This window comes from Myodes glareolus, chromosome 1 (genome assembly GCF_982192425.1).
Source record: "Myodes glareolus chromosome 1, mMyoGla1.1, whole genome shotgun sequence".
In the NCBI taxonomy this organism is placed as follows: Eukaryota; Metazoa; Chordata; class Mammalia; order Rodentia; family Cricetidae; genus Myodes; species Myodes glareolus.
Genome location: NC_142026.1, coordinates 24,844,116 through 24,858,012, shown reverse-complemented (window position 1 = coordinate 24,858,012; position 13,897 = coordinate 24,844,116).

Here is a 13,897-nt window from a genome sequence, read left to right as displayed (position 1 = left end):
ACAAGTTTGCATTCCCTCCAGCAGTGGATGAGCGTTCCCCTCCCTCCACATCCTCTCCAGCATAGGTTATCATTGGTGTTTTTGATTTTAGCCATTCTGACAGGTATAAGATCATATCTCAAAGTTGTTTTGATTTGCATTTCCCTGATTGCTAAGAAAGTTGAACATGACCTTAAGCATGTTTTGGCCATTTGAACTTCTTCTGTTGAGAATTCTCTGTTTAGTTCAGTGCCCCATTTTTAATTGGATTAATTATCATTTTAAAGTCTAGTCTCTTGAGTTCTTTATGTATTTTGGAGATCAGGCCTTTGTCTTATGAGGGGTTGGTGAAGATCTTCTCCCATTCAGTAGTTTGCCTTTTTGTCTTAATGACAATGTCCTTTGCTTTACAAAAGCTTCTCAGTTTCCGGAGTCCCATTTATTCAATGTTGCCCTTATTGTCTGTGCTACTGGGGTTATATGTAGGACATAGTTCCCTGTGCCCATGTGTTACAGACTACTTCCTACTTTTTCTTCTATCAGGTTCAGTGTGGTCAGATTTATATCGAGGTCTTTAATCCATTTGGACTTGATTTTTGTGCATGCTGATAGATATGGATCTATTTTCATTCTTCTATATGTTGACATCCAGTTATGCCAGCACCATTTGTTCAAGATTATTTCTTTCTTCCATTGTATACTTTTAGCTCTTTTGTCGAAAATCAGGTGTTCATAGGTTTGTGTATTAATATCCAGGTCTTTGATTTGATTCCATTGGTCAATGTCTCTGTTTTTATGCCAATACCAAGCTGTTTTCATTACTGTAGCTCTGTAATACAGTTTGAAGTCAGGGATGGTAATGCTTTAAGTTTCTCTCCATTTAATTTGATGTTAGCTGTCGGCTTGCTGTATATTGCTTTTATAATATTTAGTTATGAACCTTGTATCCCTAATCTCTCCAAGACTTTTATCATAAAGGGGTGTTGAATTTTGTCAGATGCCTTTTCAGCATCTAATGAAATGATCATATGTTTCTTTTCTTTCAGTTTATTTATAATGGATTACATAAATAGATTTTCGTATGTTGAGCCAGTTTGCATCTCTGGGATAAAGTCAACTTGACCATAATGGAAAATTTTTTTGATGTGTTCTTGGATTCAGTTTGCCAGTATTTTATTGAGAATTCTTGCGTCGATGTTCACGAGTGAGATTGTTCTGTAACTCTCTTTCTTAGTTGAATCTTTGTGTGGTTTTGGTATCAGGGTAACTCTAGCTTCATAAAAGGAGTTTGGCAATGACACTTCTGTTTCTATTTTGTGAAATACATTAAGTCAAAGTATTTTCAAAGTACCTATCTTGTATTAATTCAGCAGCATTTATAAGCAAATATCTTTTAGCGGCTGTTGCTCCTTCCTCAGCATTCAAACAATTCAAAGAGAGCATAATAACATATAGTGTCCAGATCCTCTTGTATTTCCCATCTTTACATGGCTTCATTTTCAACTCTATTTCCTTTATGTTTACTTTTTGGTGCTTTGAGACAGGGTTTCTCTATATCTTTGTCCTGGAACTCAGGCTGTAGACCAGGCTGTCCTTGAACTCACAGAAATTAGCCTGTCTCTGCCTCCCAAGTGCTGGGATTAAAGGTATTCACCACGACACCTTGAATTCACAGAACTCTATCTGCCTGTGCCTCCCAAGCTTTGGGATTAAAGGTATGGACCAATACACCCAACTACTTTCTTTCTTTCTTTTTTATTTTAAGAACTTAAACCTTTTTATTTTCTCTTCCAAGCCAGGATATATTTTTAACACACAGTAAATCATTTAGAGGTTTTTTTTTAAATCTCTCTTTACTGTATAACTCTCTTTTTCTAACTACACGAGTCTTTAATTTTATTTAATATGGGTAGGATTAAAGCCGTGGCTTTGATGGCTAGATACATTTTATTCCTTAGCTTTATGAAATTCCAGCCTCATGGCAGAGGTACCAGCTGTAGCCATGTTTATTGCCACAACTCTATGGCGTTTCAAGGTCCACTCCAGCTAGCAAGCTGCAGCAGTGTCCTCACAAACCACACTCATATGCTCTGTAGTCGGATCGCCTGCCTGAAAGAGTCAGAGTTAGCCCTGGCAGGACAGCCCAGAAAGCCATTTAGTGTCCGTTTACTGCTAAATAAAAAATCAATGACGTATTTTCTAAAGTCATATTAGACTTAAATGTGAACAAATTTAAACAAAATGCAAATTGTTTAATGTTCAAAGTGCTATTCATCTCTGATATGAGGCAGCTCTGGTCTCCACATCAACACTGGGGCAGCTGGAAAAACGTTGGGAAGCTCAGCACCAGTAGGCAAATGCGCACTGGCCACTATTCCCCGGAGATGAACATTTACTACTCCTGCTTTCAGAAGGACTCGACAGTCTCTCCTGTCTCCTTAAAGATCTCTGTCACAGCCTTATCCAACCCAGAAATAGTTGATCACAAACATTGTGCTGTTTAGAGAGAGGCATCTCTGGTATGAAATCATGGAGGGAAAGTACACCTCCCGGAACTCGGCTGTGTGACCTGCATGGCAAATGGACAAGGCTGAGCCTTGATCCTTGGAGGCAGAGAAGCTTTCATGGTTTTATGTGTGTGTGTGTGTGTGTGTGTGTGGTGTACGTGTGTTTTTGAATCTGCATGTATATGTGTGGTATATGTGGTTGTATGTGCATTTACACGAGAAGATACATGTACCTTTCAGGATACAGAGGCCAGAGGAGGACATCAAGTGTATTGCTGCTGTTCTAACACTCCACGTTACATCTTTGCACGGGGTCTCTCACTGAACCAGAGTTGGGTTGGTAGCTAGTAAGTCCCGGTTAGCCTCCTGTCTCTGGCCCCGACATATGCACACTGTCAGCCATACCTGACTTGTTATGTGTGTGTTGGAATCCACACCCAGGTCCTTCTGTTTATACAGAAGTGGTCTCATTCACCGACCATCTCTCCACCCTTGCCTTCACAGTTTTCCTTTAAATTTGATTTACTGTTTGCTGGACTGTGATAAGTAAGATTCTGAAGCTCAGTCGATACCCACTTCTAGGGCACCCCTTACCTAGATCTGAGGGTGGTCCTGGATGCATGAGAATGTCTTTGATGATTAAAGAGTCATAGCATGTGGAGGCCTCTGTCATAGCCCTGGGGGACAAATGTCTCTAAGACAGGGCTTAGCACTGGGCACTGAAATGACCTGCTTGCAGGGATGCTAGGGCTGCAGGGCAGGTGTCTGCAGGGGTGTGGCTAACCTAACGGGAGATTTCCCTGTACCACGTTCTTGGTTGTATTCCACAGGTCTTCTAATACTGTTTTGTTTTTTTACTATTTTCACTGCCCCATTTATAATTTCATAGTCCGGCACTACACCAAGGGGAAGACCGGCTTACACGGTCAGGGGGCACAAAACCGTGGGCTAGATATGTGGCTCACTTGTACAATTAGAAGTCACATGGCAGACAGTGCAGCCGCAGCTACAGGTGATGGTGGCATTCTGGAGGTCTGCTTCCAGCTAACTTTTGAGGTGACTTTTATTATTACTCTTAAACAAAAAAGGTCTTTGCCTTTTTATTCTTTACTCTGCTGGAATCAAACCCAGCTACTGCATAGGACAGTCATTTGCATGCAGATTCTGCAGATGCTTTGTGACCTCTGGTTGGCAGGTCCTTGAGAAGAGTTTCTTGACATCATCTCTGCAGAAATCAGTGATGACATGCTAAGAACATGGGGAAGGGCTGGTCTCTGGACTCCAGTCATGCTAGGTTCAAATAATAACTTCAGAGTGAGACTCTCATTGTTTGGGCAGACAATAGTATGTAAACAACTCTTCCAGAGCCCAACTGTAAATGTTTCCAAAACAAAAACATTTATAGCTAAAAATAAGCTGTTTGTGAGGTTTGCAGTCTGTAAGAAGGAAGTCAACCTCGAGTGCTGAAGAATTGCTGGAGGAAGCTGAGGAAAACAATAGAAGTCACATGCTTGGTTATGCTTGCCCAAAGAGGTATATAAGCCCCGCCCCCAGCAGGAGAAGGCATCACATCTCCCTCTCCTCTCCTGAGTCTCTCTCCTCACTGTACCTGAGTCCTCTCTACTGACAACATGGGTTGTTGTGGTTGTGGCGGCTGTGGCGGCTGTGGCGGCTGTGGAGGCTGTGGCAGCTGTGGCGGCTGTGGTGGCTGTGGCAGCTGTGGTGGCTGTGGTGGCTGTGGCAGTTGTGGTGGCTGTGGTGGCTGTGGCGGCTGTGGTGGCTGTGGTGGCTGTGGTGGCTGTGGCGGCTGTGGTGGCTGTGGTGGCTGCAACAGCTGCACCACCTGCAGGTGCTACCGGGTTGGCTGCTGTGGTGGCTGCTGTGGCTGCTGTGGTCGCTGCTGTGGCTGCTGTGGCTGCTGCACCCCTGTGGTCTGCTGCTACCGCCGCACCTGCTGCCGCTCCTGTGGCTGTGGCTGTGGGAAGGGCTGCTGCCAGCAGAAGTGTGGCTGTTGCCAACAAAAGTGTGGCTGCAAGAAGCAGTGCTGTTGCTAGGATGACTGCTGGCCTCTGGGGAGCTGATGGTAGGATCCAGGTTCATATACTTTTATATTATATACATACACACATGCATGCATTAGACAGTATGCTGTAATCATTTCCGTTTCACCTACATATCAAGCTGTGAGTCTTAATAGAAATATACCTTATTAGAAAAAAGACTATCAGTCTGTGCTCTGCTGGAGACACCAAATCATGGATAATTAAGTCAGTCTCCCTGAATTATGTTCATTTACCTATGAAATAATAAAGTTGAGTTCAGAATCACTAAAGATTTCTTCAACTTTAATACCAGATACATTTTAGAGTTCTTAAAACTGACTCATTGCCCTTCTACCTTTACCCTTTGAAGATTTATTTTCTGTCTGTGCCTAATACTCCCATCACTTAAATAGCTCAACATCTGGGAGCATTATAATGGGTTCATATTTTAAAACTCCATCACCAATTGTAATCTACATTGTAATGAAAGTAGAACAAAGTTTGTAAAGATTCAGAAAATTCACATTGATGATCTCAACTGAATGAAAGAATGTATTCTATGTCAGCAGGTGGTGATGCATGTATGCTTTAATCCCGGCATAAAGGTGGATTTTTGAGTTAAAGGCCAGCCTTGTCTACAAAGTGATTTCCAGGACAGCCAAGATTGTTACACAAAGAAATCCTTTCTTAAAATCATCATCATAATAATAATGGAAAAAAAGAATGTATTCTATATTTTGAAATGTTTGCCATTGATGGAACACCTGTACTTACAAATCTTCTACCATTGATTGTATATTGCATGCGTTTTAACTTTAAAATGTTCCTGTCTTCCCCTATATAATTTGTCAATAAAACCATAGAAAAATATTGTGTTTCACTGTCTTTGGTTTGATTTTCCTGCTGACTGTTGGAACTCATGCTTTGGGAACTCAGGTTGCAATCTCCAGGAAGGTTATAAGACAGACAAAGGTTTGCTGGGCAGTGGTGGCAAAAACCTTTAATTCCATAACTTTGGGAGGCAGAAGCTAACAGATCTCTGTGAGTTCAAGGCCAGCCTGGTCTATAGAGGTAGGTGCAAGACAGCCAAGGCTACACACAGAAAAAACCCTATCTCAAAAATAACAACAACAACAACAACAACAACAACAACAAGATAGGCAAAGTCTGACACTGAATATAACAGGGCAATGCAGACAAATAGACACAATGACAGAGTGAGTCAGCAGAAGGTTTCCTGGTTGACATCAGTAATCCTGGTTAAGGCCTGGTTTGCCACCAAGTGACCCCCTTACACAGAGTGGAACTTCAGAGACATGATAGAAAAGATAGTTTAAATGAAAAGGAGCAGCGTTTGTTTTCAATAAGCAGTGTCCATAGACAAGGAGATGCGGGATGTGACACAGGATCATGGGACTGGCCGCAGAGAGCCATGGACTTGTAGACTGTATGTTTCTGTGGATTGAACATGAGGCTCGGTGCACACTGGGCAAGTGCTCTAACCACTGAGTCTACTCTCCCAGATCCTCAAGGACTAATTGTGAGAAAGACGTATGAAGCAAAATGGATTCACATAAGCTGAAAGTGTGAAAGGCCTTGTATGCTCCACGCTGCAGTTTTAATATTTTAATTTATTTATTTATTTATTAAAAATTTCCAGCTCCTCCCTGCCTCCCTTTTTTCTCAGATTCCGCACCTCCCCCTCCCTCTCTAGTCCAAAGAGCAGTCAGGTTTCCATGCCCCATGGGAAGTCCAAGGTCTTCCCCCTCCATCCAGATCTATGAAGGTAAGCATCTAAACAAACCAGGTTCCCACAAAGTCAGTCCATGCAGTAGATTCGAAACCCAGTGCCATTGTCCTTGGCTTCTGAGTCAGCCTTCATTTCCAGTCACATTCAGGGTGTCTAGTTTGATCACATGCTCCATCACTCCCAGTCCAGCTGGCCTAGGTGAGCTCCCATTAGATCCGTCCCAGTGTCTCAATGGGTGGACGCACCCCTCGTGGTCCTGACTTCCTTGCTCATGTTTTCCCTCCTTCTGCTCCTCATTTGGACCTTGGGAGCTCAGTCCAGTGCTCCAATGTGGGTCTCTGTCTCTACCTCCATCCATCGCCAGATGAAGGTTCTATGTTGATATATGCAAGATATTCATCAGTGTGGGTATGGGACAAGGCCAATACAGGCACTCTCTCCTCTGCTGCCCAAGGAACAATCTGGGGACCTCTCCTTGGACCTGGGAACCCCTCTAGAATCAAGTCTCCTGCAAATCCTCAAATGGCTCCCTTAATTAAGATAATTACTTCCCTGCTCCCATATCCACTCTTCCTCCATCCCACCCATCCCATTCTACCAAGCTTTCCCCAATCCTCCTCTTCTCCCCTCTCTACCCATCTCCCCATACATCCATCCCCCCCAACCCCCGTGCACCCAAGTTTTGCCTGGAAATCTTGTCTACTTCCAATATCCAGGAGGATAACTATATGATTTTCTTTAGGTTCACCTTCTTATTTAGCTTCTCTAGGATCACAAATTATAGGCTCAAAGTCCTTTAATTATTGCTAGAATCCACTTAGGAGTGAGTACATACCATATTCCTTTTTTTGGGTCTGGCTTACCTCACTCAGTAAAGCGTTTTCTATTTCCATCCATTTGCATGCAAAATTCAAGATGTCATTGTCTTGTTTTGTTTTTTTTACCGCTGAGTAAAACTCTAATGTGTATATGTTCCACACCTTCTTTAATCATTCTTCTGTTGAGGGACACCTAGGTTGTTTCCAGGCTCTGGCTATTACAAATAATGCTGCTATGAACATAGTTGAACAAATGTTGTTGTAGTATGATAGGGCATCTCTTGAGTATATTCCCAAGAGTGGAATTGCTGGGTCCTGAGGTAGGTTGACTCCCAATTTCCTGAGAAACCGCCACACTGATTTCCAAAGTGTCTGCACAAGTTTACATTCCCACCAACAATGGTTGAGTGTTCCCCTGACTCCACATCCTCTCCAGCATAGGCTCTCATTGGTGTTTTTGATTTTATCTATTCTGACAGGTGTAAAATGGTATCTCAAAGTTCTTTTGATTTGCATTTCCCTGATCGCTAAGGAAGTTGAGCATGACCTTAAGTGTTTTTTGGCCATTCGAAGTTCTTCTGTTGAGAATTCTCTGTTCAGTTCAGTACCCCATTTTTTAATTGGGTTAATTAGAGTTTTAGTGTCTAGTTTCTTGAGTTCTTTGTTTATTATGGAGATCAGACCTTTGTCTGATGAGGGGTTGGTGAAGATCTTCTCCCAGTCAGAAGGTAGCCTTTTTGTCTTAGTGACTGTGTCCTTTGCTTTACAGAAGCTTCTTAGTTTCAGGAGGTCCCATTTATTCATTGTTTCTCTTATTGTCTGTGCTACTAGGGTTCTACCTAGGAAGTGGTCTCCTGTGCCCATGTCTTGTAGACTACTTCCTACTTTCTCTTCTTTCAGGTTCAATGTGGTCAGATTAATATTGAGGTCTTTAATCCATTTGGACTTGATTTTTGTGCATGGTGATAGATATGGATCTACTTTCATTCTTCTACAGGTTGACATCCAGTTATGCCAGCACCATTTGTTAAAGGTGCTTTCCTTCTTCCATTGCATACCTTTAGCTCCCTTGTCGAAAATCAAGTGTTGATAGGTTTGTGGGTTAATATCTGGGTCTTCTATTCGATTCCACAGGTCGACTTCTCTGTTCTTATGCCAATACCAAGCTGTTTTCAATACTGTAGCTCTGTAATAGAGTTTGAAGTCAGGAATGGTTATACCTCCAGAAGTTCCTTTATTGTATAAGATTGTTTTGGCTATCCTGGGTTTTTTTGTTTTGCCATATAAACTTGATTATTGTTCTCTCAAGGTCTGTGAAGAATTTTGATAGGATTTTGATGGGGATTGCATTGAATCTATAGATTGGTTTTGGTAGAACTCCCATTTTTACTATGTTGATTCTCCCAATCCAAGAGCAAGGGAGATCCTTCCATGTTCTGGTATCCTCTTCAATTTCTTTTTTCAAAGACTTAAAGTTCTTGTCAAATAGATCTTTCACTTCCTTGGTTAGAGTTACCCCAAGATATTTTATGCTATTTGTGGCTATCGTGAAAGGTGAAGCTTCTCTGATTTCCCTCTCTGTTTCTTTATCCTTTGTGTATAGGAGGGCAACTGATTTTTTGGAGTTGATCTTGTATCCTGCCACATTACTAAAGGTGTTTATCAGCTGTAGGAGTTCTTTGGTAGAGTTTTTGGGGTCGATTCATTACCTCTATTAATTCTCTTATTTCTCTGTTAGATTTCTGTCTGATTGACCTGTCCATTGGTGAGAGAGGTGTGTTGAAATCTCCTTCCATTAGTGTGTGTGGTTTGATGACTGCCTTGAGTTCTAGAAGTGTTTCTTTTACATAAGTGGGTGCTTTTATATTAGGGGCACAGATATTCAGTATTGAGACTTCTTCCTGATGGATTGTTCCTGTTATGAATATGAAATGTCCATCTCCATCTCTTCTGATTGATTTTGGTTTGAAGTCAATTTTGTAAGAAATTAGAATGGCCACACCCGCTTTTTTCTTAGGTCTGTTTGCTTGAAAAACCTTTTCCCAACCTTTTACTCTGAGTAGATGTCTGTCTTTGTGGTTGAGGTGTGTTTCTTATAAACAGCAGAATGTTGGATCCTGTTTTCATATCCAATCTCTTAGTTTGTGCCTTTTTATAGGTGAATTGAGTCCATTGATATTAAGTGATATTAATGACCAGTGGTTGTTGACTCTGGTTATATTTTTTATTTTTATTTTTTTGGGGGGAGTAGCAGAGTTTGTGTGTTTCCCTTCTTTGAGTTGTGCTTGTGAAGGGTTGCTAAATGTCTGAGTTATTGTAGGCAGTGTTGGCAATGCTGGATTCCTTGGGTTGTTATTTTCCTTCTATTACTTTCTGTAAGGCTGGATTTGTGGCAACGAATTGTTTAAATTTGTTTTTATCCTGGAATATTTTGTTTTCTCCATTGATAGTGAACGATAGCTTGGCTGGGTATAGTAGTCTGGGCTTGCATCCATGGTCTCCTATTTTCTGCAGTACTTCTATCCAGGATCTTCTGGCTTTCATGGTTTCCATAGAGAAATCCAGTGTAAGTCTGATAGGTTTACCTTTATAAGTTATTTGACCTTTTTCCTTTGAAGCTCTTATTATTCTTTCTTTAATCTGTATGTTTTGTGTTTTGATTACTATATGGTAAGGGGATTTTTTTTGATCCAGTCTATTCCATAGAGAAGTCCGCTGTAAGTTTTATTGGTTTACCTTTATAAGTTATTTGACCTTTTTCCTTTGCAGCTCTTATTATTCTTTCTTTAATCGGTATGTTTTGTGTTTTGGTTATTATATGGTGAGGGGATTTTTTTTTTGATCCAGTCTATTCGGTGTTCTGTATGCTTCTTGAATCTTTATAAGAATATTGTTCTTTAGGTTAGGAAAGTTTTCTTCTATAATTTTGTTGAATATATTTCCTGGGCCTTTGATCCACAATTCTTCTCCTTCTTCTACTCCTATTATTCTTAGGTTTGGTCTTTTTATTGTGTCCCAGATTTCTTGAATGTTTTGTGATGAGAATTTGTTGGATTTGCTGTTTTCTTTGATCAGAGCATTTATTTTCTCTATGGTATCTTCAGAAGCTGAGATTCGTTCTTCTAACTCTTGTATTCGACTGGTTATGCTTATTTCTGAAGTCTCTGTTCGTTTACCTAGATTTTCCATATCCAGCCGGCCCATGGTTTGTGTTTTCTTCATTGCATACATTTCAGTTTTCATTTCTTGAACTGTTTCCATTACCTGTTTGATTGTTTTTTTTCTTGGTTTCCCAGGGTGTCATTTACAGATTTACTCATTTCTTCAAACTTTTTGTTCTACTTCTCCTCCATTTCTTTAAGGGAGTTATTCTTCTCCTGTTTAAGGGACTCTATAGCTTTCATAATGGCACTGTTTTCCACTTCTTCTGGATTAGGGTGTTCAAGTCCTTCTGTTGTAAGATCGCTGGGGTCTTGTGTTTTCATGTTGTTTTTCAGATTGTTGGAGGAATTCTTGCCTTGGTGCCTGCCCATCTCTTCCTTCAAATGCTCTCCAATGGATCTTCTGGTTCAGGGTCAGGTTCCCTTGTTGGCCAGGGACCTCGTCCTCTGATGTATCTTCTGCTACAGGATCAGAGCCCCCTGCTAACCAGAAATCCCGCTGACAAAAGGCCTACCATCCTGCTGGCTGGCTTGCTTTTGAAACACAGGAACTCCCTCCTGCCAGGTTACACTTACTACCCTGTCCCAGCACCCAAACAGGCAGAGCTGGGGGATTTTATGGCCCTCAGGAAGGGAGGAAGAAGGGAAGGGGTTCCTGGGTGAAAGCTGGGATGGAATAGGAGAAGAGAGGGCGTAGTAGGGTGAAGCAGCCCCTGCAGAATGACCAGGGAGTTAGGGGGGTCGGGTAATGTCTGTGCTCCATTGCCGGGCTTCTGCCGTGGGTCAGGAGCACACTTACCCCTCTGATGGATCTTCTGCTACAGGATCAGTGCCCCTTGCTGGCCAGGAATCTCGCTGACAAAAGGCCTACCATACTGCAGGCAGGCTATTGAAACACAGGAACTCCCTCCTGCCGGGTTACACTTACCACCCTGTCCCAGCACCCAAACAGGCAGGGCTGGGGGATTTTATGGCCCTGAGGAAGGGGGGAAGAAGGGAAGGGGTTCCTGGATGAAAGCTGGGATGGAATAGGAGAAGAGAGAGCATAGCAGGATGGAGCAGCCCCAGCAGAATGACCAGGGAGTTGGGGGGTCGGGTAATGTCTGTGCTCCATTGCCGGGCTTCTGCCGTGGGTCAGGAGCACACTTACCCCTCTGATGGATCTTCTGCTACAGCCACGGTGCAGTTTTTAAATACATCATGACAGCCTTCCCCAAGTCACATTCAATGACACCTCTGCAAATGGTATTCTATCTATAGCATCCTAGGAACAAGAAGAAAAATGGTCTATATATTCCATTTTAAAGAGTGCATTCTCTTCCCTCTTAGTCTGTTTTTGCCTTGGATTTCTCAGAGAAGAACAATATCCAGGCCTCATTTTCTACGACAGGGGAAAGTTCTATGAAGGTGATATGTGAGCCTGACCTATCCAGATCATACTCCCATGCCCTGGAAAAGAGCAAGGGCATCTTGGGGTTGTCTTCCTAGAAGACAGACTTTTAAGTGTGGTAGCTCATGGCCCTTATGGAAAGAACAACTCATTTGTTCCATGAAGTGTTTGGTTGTCTTCTTCCCATGCTTAAGCCTGGGATACATACAAGTGTCTCTGAGAGTGACTTTTAGGTATCCCTCTGACAAGTTTCATTTTTCCCAGAGTTCCACCCTGCTCCCTATTCTTCAGTTCTATTACCATCATGTATCCAGAGCACGGACTACTCTCTGAGTCCTTGAGGCCATTCTATCCCTCATCCCAAATGCTCAGTACATTGGTGTGAACACAGGCCTAGCCCGATCATGGGAAGAATTGGAGTCTCATTAAATTGAAAACCTTCAGATTGGAGTCAAGTATTTTAGAGTGATGAATCTTGCTAACAGACTTCAGTACAAGGTACTCTAACCCTTGGCCTCATCAAACATACTTTCAAAGCAACAGATGAAAGCAATATGCAGCCAGGAGGTAGTGACAGACATCTTTAATCCCAGCACTTGAGAGGCACAGGAAGGTAGATCTCTGTGAGTTTGAGGTCAGTATGGTTTACAAGCACTTGTCCTAGGACAGCCAGGACTATACAGAGAAACCCTGTCTCCAAAAAAGCAAAACAAAACAAAAACAAAACAAAACAAAAACAGAAACAAAACTAACAAACAAAAAACAGAAAAAAAGAATAAAAAGCAATATGCAAATCTGCTATAGGTTTTGGCAAAATAACAAAGGCAACTGAATTTAACACCATTGTATTTTGGCTAGATGATCAGTTAATAGCTTACCATATAGGACTGAGAAATTAGGATAAGAGTTATACTCAATTTTGGCTGCGTGTGATGGGGCGTTTCTGAAATCCCGGTTCTCAGGAGGTTGAGGTATTCAGATGGCAGGTTCCAGGTCATCCTTGACTACAGTCTGATACCCTGCCTTAAAAAAATGTATGTAATTAGCTGAATATTATATATTTGTTCCAGAATGTTTTCCTTACCGCCATTTCAGCAAAATTATTAAATACCAATAAAACTGAGATTTAAAGATTTATTTGTAGTGTGTTGAAAATGACCTAAAATAAAAATAAATTAAATTAAAATAAAATTGAATTGAATTGATATCTAAACTGTATAACGTTTTCATGTATATTCATCAAGAGGACAAAGTAAGGTATTTGTCACATGCTTCAAAGTGTGCATCTTCTTTAAGCTTGGTGTGGAGGTGTGCATCTATATTCCATGCTAATCAAATAACTGAGAAAAGAGAATTGATTGAGCTCAGGAGTTCGTGGCTCACCTGAGCTCATAATGAGACCCCTCTTTAAAAAAAAGAAAAGGAATGAAACAAATAAAAAAAGTTAAGTTTCTCGAAAAAGTCTTCAATATTATGTACAAAGCTTAAAAATGATTCAAATTATTATTAATGAGCATCTAATTTTTTGGTATACATGTATGTATGGAGTGTGTGTGTGTACATATATGTGCAGGATCACCTGTTCATGTGGGCATGTGTGAAGGCTAGAATATCTTCCTCCCATTGACATATGACACAGGGTCTCTCATGTTGCACACTGTTGAAGCTAGCTTGCCTGCACAGCCAGCCCCTGGTCTCTGCCTCCCCAGGTCTGGGATTACAGGCAGAAATGGCTACATGGAGTTGTTTTATGTGGGTGTTGGGGATCCCAACTCAAGTCCTCATGCCTGTGTGACAAGCACTTTACCCACCCAGCTGTGTTCCCAACCTCTGAACGCTCAGAGTCTAAAAAAAATTACTTAGAGAATCCATAATACTTACTCATTCTTTAAAAATACACATATATTTTCAGAAGTGTTTCTGTGTTTGCTTTGTTTTTTGTTTTGTTTTCTTTTGGTTTTTTTTGTTTTGTTTTGTTTTGTTTTTTGTTTTTTGAGACAGGGTTTCTGTGTGTAGCCTTGGCTGTACGGGAACTCACTCTGTAGACCATGTTGGCCTTGAACAAACAGAAACCCGCCTACCTCTGCCTCTCAAGTGTTGGGATTAAAAGTGTGCATCACCACTGGCCGGCCACAAATGTTATAAAGGCACTCTAATTCAGAGTTACATTTTTGCTTCCCAGGATATGAAAAAGTAGAAAGATATGCAGTGTGGTGCGGGAGAATTATCTGTATTCTGTCAATCATATTT